The sequence below is a fragment of the Triticum urartu genome, chromosome 2A (assembly GCF_056163025.1).
Source record: "Triticum urartu cultivar PI428250 chromosome 2A, HENAU_Tu73, whole genome shotgun sequence".
Classification (NCBI taxonomy): domain Eukaryota; kingdom Viridiplantae; phylum Streptophyta; class Magnoliopsida; order Poales; family Poaceae; genus Triticum; species Triticum urartu.
The window spans coordinates 250,236,122-250,243,454 of record NC_141874.1 but is presented as its reverse complement, the minus strand read 5'-3'; positions in this window follow the sequence as shown (position 1 = coordinate 250,243,454).

The window sequence follows — 7,333 nt, the reverse complement described above, 5'->3', positions numbered from 1 at the left end:
CTACCCCGCCATCTCAGCGGAGAAGCAGTGTGGCTTCCACCGAGCTACTTCAGCCGGAGCATGTCTTGACGGCTCCTGCCAGCTATCCCATGGATGCTATCATGGAGTCTCGAAATTGCCACCTTATGACGCAATGGATTAATATGAAGGTCAAGGCGGCTGTTGGCTCTGTTTTTCCTACTGAACCCGGCGCAACTTTTCACTGTCGGCCGATTCCAAAAGGATATGCTAGGGTGATGGTCGATGAAATAATGGAGGGATTTGAGGACCTCCCGCTTGACCACCCTACCGGTGAAGGGGAGACTCGGCTGGGTTCTGCTCTTAAGACTCCATGCCTATGGCGGAAGGAGCTCATCAACCTTCTGAACTGCACGCCTCCGCCTCCTCCTCCTCCTCCGGCGAGTCAGAGCACTCCTCCTCCTCCACCGCCTCCTCCGGCGAGTGACGATCGGGGCACTCGGCCGGCTCCTTCTCTGGTGCGTGGCGGCACTTCGCCTCCTTCTCCGCCTGCGCCGGCGCGCCTGAGCAGCCAGCCTCCTCCTTCTCCGCCTCGTCAGCAAGGGCGGAAGAGACCCGCCGCTACTACGGCTGCTCTGGCGCGTCGTAGTCCTTCTCCTCCGCCTCGTAAGAAAGTAAAGAAGACAGCCGCTCCGTCTGCTCTGCCGGCGTCTAGCAGTACAGCCAAAGGCGGGAGGACATACAGATTCGGTCCTTCTCTGAAGACTCCAGAGAAGTTACCATACGAGAGGACCCCAGAGGAGAACGCCGAGATCGTGCGATAAGAAGTGAGGAACTTCTTTGAAGGGGTGAAAGCAAAGAAACATCCACCTCCGGAGGAGAAGGTAGATCCAGTGAAAGCAAAGCGCGCTCTGGCTGCCCTGACAAAACCACCCAAGTCTCCACCGAAAGGCAACTATGAGCGCATTATTGGAAAGGCATTTGTCGAAGCGGAGTGGTCGGGAAGTACTGTCAATGATCAAAGGCTAAAAGAACGACGAACTGGGAAACAAATTGCCCAGCTCGGCGAACAAGCAAAGCAATCGTGCCCCCCGCTCAAGGTTCCTAGCAACATTGTGCTAATGATCCGAGGATGGTGCCCAGTTATAGCAATCTTGGAGATTACCTGCCCGACGATGTACATTATGATTTCACGGAGGTGCAGATACAAAGATACGAGTACGGGAAGCCTCTCGTCAAAGATGAAAAATCTCTATCAACGATGATGCGAAGATTGCATGATTGGTACTTGAAAATCTGCAGAGAGTCTGGGGGAGGAGTACTTTGTTTGTGAGAGTTAAAAAGGAGCATGACCTCGTTGGAATTGAACTGTTGCCTGTTCCATTTGAGGAGTTCTTTCAATTTTTCCATCAATTGGCCCTCGATAAAGCAACGGTCACCTGCTACTGTCTGTAAGTAGTACTACTTCTGTCATTAAGTCTCTCTATATAGCTCAGCTCTTTCATTGCATGTATTTATAATTATCCTCACTATATTATGCAGATTGAAGATCGTCGAATTGAAGAAAAGACAAATCGGTGATATTGGGTTCATTAACACAAATCTCATAGATGCAACTCAGGTTAAATTTCATGCCGCAGATACCAAGGCCAACTTGCTATGATCGTTGGTAATAAATGAAAACAAAGATATAATACTCTTTCCTTACAACTTCAAGTGAGTGTTACTGTCTTGTGCATATTCGGTTTCCCTTATATATTAGTCAAGGTTATAGTAATGTAATTGATGAGTTATGCATGCGTGTGCAGTTTCCACTATATTCTCCTAGAGATTAAGCTTGAGCAGGGACTAGCAACCGTCTTAGACTCGAGACGAAAAGATCCCCAGGACTATGCAGACATGACTCAAATCTTCGAGAAGTAAGTTAAATCGATCATTATCCACCATATCAGCAACTTTGTTCATTTCCTGATATAACAAGTAATTGTTTTCTTTGTCTGGCAGGGTTTGGAGAAAATTCACCAAAAAAGCTCCTGGAATGCCGAAGAAGCTGCAATTTAGACACCCGAAAGTAAGTACTATAGTAGCATGTTCCGCGCATCTCCTAGTGATTCAAGCGCTAGTTTCATCAATACCATTTGGCATTCTTGCTTATCAGTTTGATTGACCTCTATTTCTTGTAAAGTGGTTGTGGCAGGAACAAGGGAATGATTTTTGTGGATAATACGTTTGCGAGTCCATCCGCCACACGACCTATGAGCGGGGCTACTCTGACGAACAATATGAAGTGTGTAAATAACAACATTCACAGTTTTATTTTATTACCATCATTTGTGTTGAGTTTCATTCATTCATATATATATATATGTATTGACTCCCTTCTTCAAATTAGATGTTTCGGAAGCAGGAGGAACTCCTAGCACCAGCTCGCATGCGAGAAATTCAAGAGGAATTGGCGGCATTCTTTCTTGACCACGTGATCGCTGAAGACGGAGAATACTATGTGGACCATGCGTCCGTATGTTAGGAGATTATATTTTTAAGAGATAATTATTGTATATATGTAGCTGGTAGTGTCGGATAGATATACGAGAACTTGTTGTTCGACCAATCTCTCGGAGAAGGAGAGGTGGTCGATATCACTTCTCTCTGTATGCATATATGTTCATGACGATCTTCTGTTTCCTTTGTTTCCTTACTAGCTAGCTAGCGTGTCTAGTCCTCTCTATACGTATGTATAGACGTAGCGTCGACCAAGCATGGACATAAGAGAGGACAGATCTCTCTATTAATTATAGCTAGCTAACACAATGTATGAAACACCTAAATTAACCCCCCAAAACCCCCAACCCCCCCCCCCCCTTTAAAAAAAACAAAAACCCCAGCCACAGAAATGCTGACGCGTGGATGCCTATTGGTCCCGGTTGGTGCCACCAACCGGGACCAAAGGCCCTCCTGCCTGGGCTCCACGTACAGGCCACGTGGAGGCCCATCTGTCCTGGTTCTGGATTGAACCGGGACTAAAGGGACAGGGCATTAGTACCGACCCTTTAGTCCCGGTTCAGGAACCGGGACAAAAGGCCCTTACGAACCGGGACAATAGGCCCATTTTCTACTAGTGGACACACCTGAGAATCCTAATGATATTTGTATTTTTGATGCTGAAACACAATCTGGTAATGGGCATGAACCTAGTGATAATGGTAATAATGACGTTCATGCTGATGCTCAACCTAGCAATAATAATGAAGTAGAGATTGAACCTGCTGTTGATCTTGATAACCCACAATCAAAGAATCAATGTTATGATAAGAGAGACTTTGTTGCTAGGAAGCACGTTAAGGAAAGAGAACCATGGGTTCTGAAACCCATGCCTTTTCCTCCCAAACCATCCAAGAAAAAGGATGATGAGGATTTTGACTGATATGCTTAAAATGAATCCTTATGCTAAATATATGAAAGATATTGTTACTAATAAAAGAAAGATACCGGAAGCTGAAATTTCCACCATGCTTGCTAATTATACTTTTAAGGGTGCAATACCTAAGAAACTAGGAGATCCCGAAGTACCAACTATACCATGCTCCATTAAAAGAAACTATGTTAAAACTGCTTTATGTGATCTTGGAGCCGGTGTTAGTGTTATGCTTCTCTCTTTATATCGTAGATTTGATTTGAATAAGTTGACACCTACTGAAATATATTTGCAAATGGCTGATAAATCACCTGCTATACAAGTCGGTATTTGTGAGGATGTGCCTATTGTGGTTGCAAACGTTACTAATTTAACGGACTTTGTTATTCTTGATATTCCCGAGGATGATAGTATGTCTATTATTCTTGGAAGACCCTTTTTGAATACTGCAGGGGCTGTTATTGATTGCACTAAAGGCAATGTCACTTTTCATGTTAGTGGTAATGAGCATACGATACACTTTCCAAGGAAACAACCTCAAGTCCACAGTATCAATTCTATTGCAAAAATTCCATCGATTATTTTTGGAGGTTTTGAATTTCCTCTTCCTACTGTCAAGAAGAAATATGATATTCTTATTATTGGGGGCATGCATATCCCCGTTGAGGTAACCTAGTGTTATTCGAAAATTCTCTGGTTCCATGTCATTCAGAATGAGTTTGTTAACAAGACCTGATCAACCTTGTTAGTGGATTCCTTTTGATGAGCATGAGATGGATGAATTTAGAAAACACAACTCTCTGTACCCTCTTTTTACTTTCTGTTATTTAGTTGAAATAAAGAAAAAATAGTATATTCTGTCTGTTTTCTAAATTATCCGTGCAATAAAAAATACCCCAAAAATAAAAGTTCTCCAAATGCCCTGAAATTAAAATATGATTTTTTCTGGAATATTTGAGAATATCTGGCACTGAGAACACAGCAGGGGGAGCAAGCACCTGGCCATGAGGGTCCAGGGCGCGCCCTACCCCCTGGGCGCGCCCCCCTGCCTCGTAGGCCCAAAGTGGCTCCCCTCCACTTATTCCAGCTACCACACACTCCTTCTTCCTCCCAATAAAATCGCCAACCAGCTCAAACCCAAGTCCAAGCTCATTTTGCTGCCATTTTTGATCTCCTTGCTCAAAGCTCCATTCAAAAAGCTGCTTTGGGGGATTGTTCTTTGGTATGTAACTCCTCCAATGGTCCAATTAGTTTTTGTTCTAGTGCTATATTCATTGCATATTTTTGCTGCTTAGGTGACCCTGTTCTTGAGCTTGCATGTCGAATTTATGTGGTCAAAAGTAGTTTTGATGCATGATATTGCCTCTAGGCACTTGTAAAAGTAGTTGCTATCAATATTGTTGAGTTTGGTTCACTTTTATTTTGAAGTTACTAAAAATTTCAGAAATTTTCAAAAAAATATGAAGAGATTTTTGAGGGGCTCATCGAGCCGAAGCTCAAAGGATAAGCAAAGTGAGGAGGATAAGAGGCCCAAATACAATCTCCCTCGCACTGTGGAAGTTTGGCGGTGTGAATGGCCTTGTGATAATTTCTTGAGAGTAGCCGGGATTTATGATGATTTTTATGAGCTGGCTGAGAATGCAGGCCTCATCGCCTTCCTCCACGACCAACGCGAACTGTATCTCTTACTCACCAATATCTTTCTGCAAAACTTTCATTTCCATGCTAGGAGCTCACCACCTACAGTGGAATTTTATTTATATGATGAGCATAAGGAGATGTCACTTCGTGATTTTTGTCGGGTTTGTTTGATCCCTTTCGAGGGCAGCGTAGAGGAACCACATTTGATGATGTGGATGGGTTTATTGATACCATTTCTGTAGGGGAAACGAGGAAGGTTTCCGACGCATGAATTACTAGCATACACTTTCCTGTTCTACGTTACTTTGCTATATTTGCTAGTAGATGCTTAATTGGGCGCAGAAACTGTGGAAACCTGAGTACCCCTGATATTGTTATTTTGGTCCATGCCTTATTTCGTGATGACATATTTAGTATGGGCGCTATTGTTGCAAAGCGATTAAATCTTAACCGTACTAAGGGCCTCATCCTTGGAGGCATCTTCGCCTCGTGCCTCGCTGCACACTTTAACATACCTATTAGGCATTATGAGAAGGAAGAGAAGTTGTTGCCTCCTGTTTTTCTAGATTATAAGAGTATGGTATCACATGATTTTATTGTTAAGAATAGGGAAAAGGCGCTTAAGTACAAATTAATATTTGGTAAAAATCGTCATGAGACTATTACCTTGCCCGCTCCTTCCTTGTTTGACTTATCTGCAGGCAAGTACCTTATTCCTTTGGAGGCCATTCATGCCTAGCAGAACCCTACATCAGCTACAGAGCCAGAGCCAGAACCACAATTTGATCCTCCACGACAGTCTGATTACCAGTGGGATCTGGAGGTGATTGCCAACCAGTGGCAATTCGAGGCTTCTTCACAGTACGACCCCAACTATTACTTTGGATATCCGCCAGGCCAGCCGTGGCCATAGACCAACTTAGGCCAAAAGCCTAAGCTTGGGGGAGTACGTATTTCTCACCGACATTACATTCATGTTCACACACTCATGCTAGTTGTCGGTGCTCATAATTTTTCATTGTATCATCCATGCTAGTTTATTTTCCTTTTTATGCTCTCTTCTTGTGTGTTTAATAAACCTTAAGAAAAACAAAAAAAATTAGTTGTAGCTTTTAATTAGTCTACTTTACATGCTTGTAGTAGTAACTAAAAAGAAAACCCAAAAATATTTATCATTCTTCTTTTGCTTGTTGGGAGCTTTCCCATGTAAATACGTTTATTTCTTTTCTTTCCTTTGGGGTTGAGAGGACAAGACCATAATGAAAATGTTAAAGTGGCTCTTATATGCATTATTGTTGATCTAACAAAGAGCCCATATTACCTTGTCTTCTCTCTTGAATTGAATGCTTGCAGATTCCAGCTTAGTCCAATGCACGTGCACTATTATTATTATCCACACTATTCGGTCGTGCAAGTGAAAGGCAATAATGATGATTATATGATGAACTTATTGAGATGATAAAAGCTGGTATGAACTCGACCTCTCTTGTTTATGTAAATATGATTAGTTCATCGTTCCTGGTTCAGCCTATTATGAATAAACAAGTTTGCAATGACAATTAGAGATTTTAGTTGCTTATGCCATGCTTAATTAACTAGGAGCATATAATGGTTTACCTTGCATGACAACATGCTATTAAAATGGTTGTGATGTGGTATGATAGGATGGTATCCTCTTTTGAACAATTCGAGTGGCTTGACTTGGCACATGTTCACGCATGTAGTTGAAACAAAATCAACATAGCCTCTACGATATTTATGTTCATGATGCATTATATTCTACTCATGCTTGCATTCGGTGTTGATTAATTTTAATGCATGTTCATGACTGTTGTCGCTCTCTAGTTGGTCGCTTACCAGTCTTTTGCTAGCCTTCACTTGTACTAAGCGGGAATACTGCTTTTGCATCCAATTCCATAAACCCCAAAGTTGTTCCATATTAGTCCACCATACCTACCTAGATACGGTATCTACCTGCCGTTCCAAGTAAATTTGTATGTGCCAAACTCTAAACCTTGAAATAAACATTCTGTTTTGTATGCTCGAATAGCTCATGTATCAACTAGGGATGTCCATATCTTCCATGTTAGGTGGGTTATTCTCAAGAGGAGTGGACTCCACTCCTCACTCATGAGAAAATGGCTGGTCACCGGGATGCCCAGTCCCATGCTTTATGCAAATCAAATCAAAATAACTGCAAACAAAACTCCCCCGGGATTGTTGTTAGTTGGAGGCACTCATTGTTTCGAGCAAGCCATGGATTGATGCTTGTTGGTGGAGGGGGTATAAACTTTACCATTCTGTTTGGGAACCGCCTAT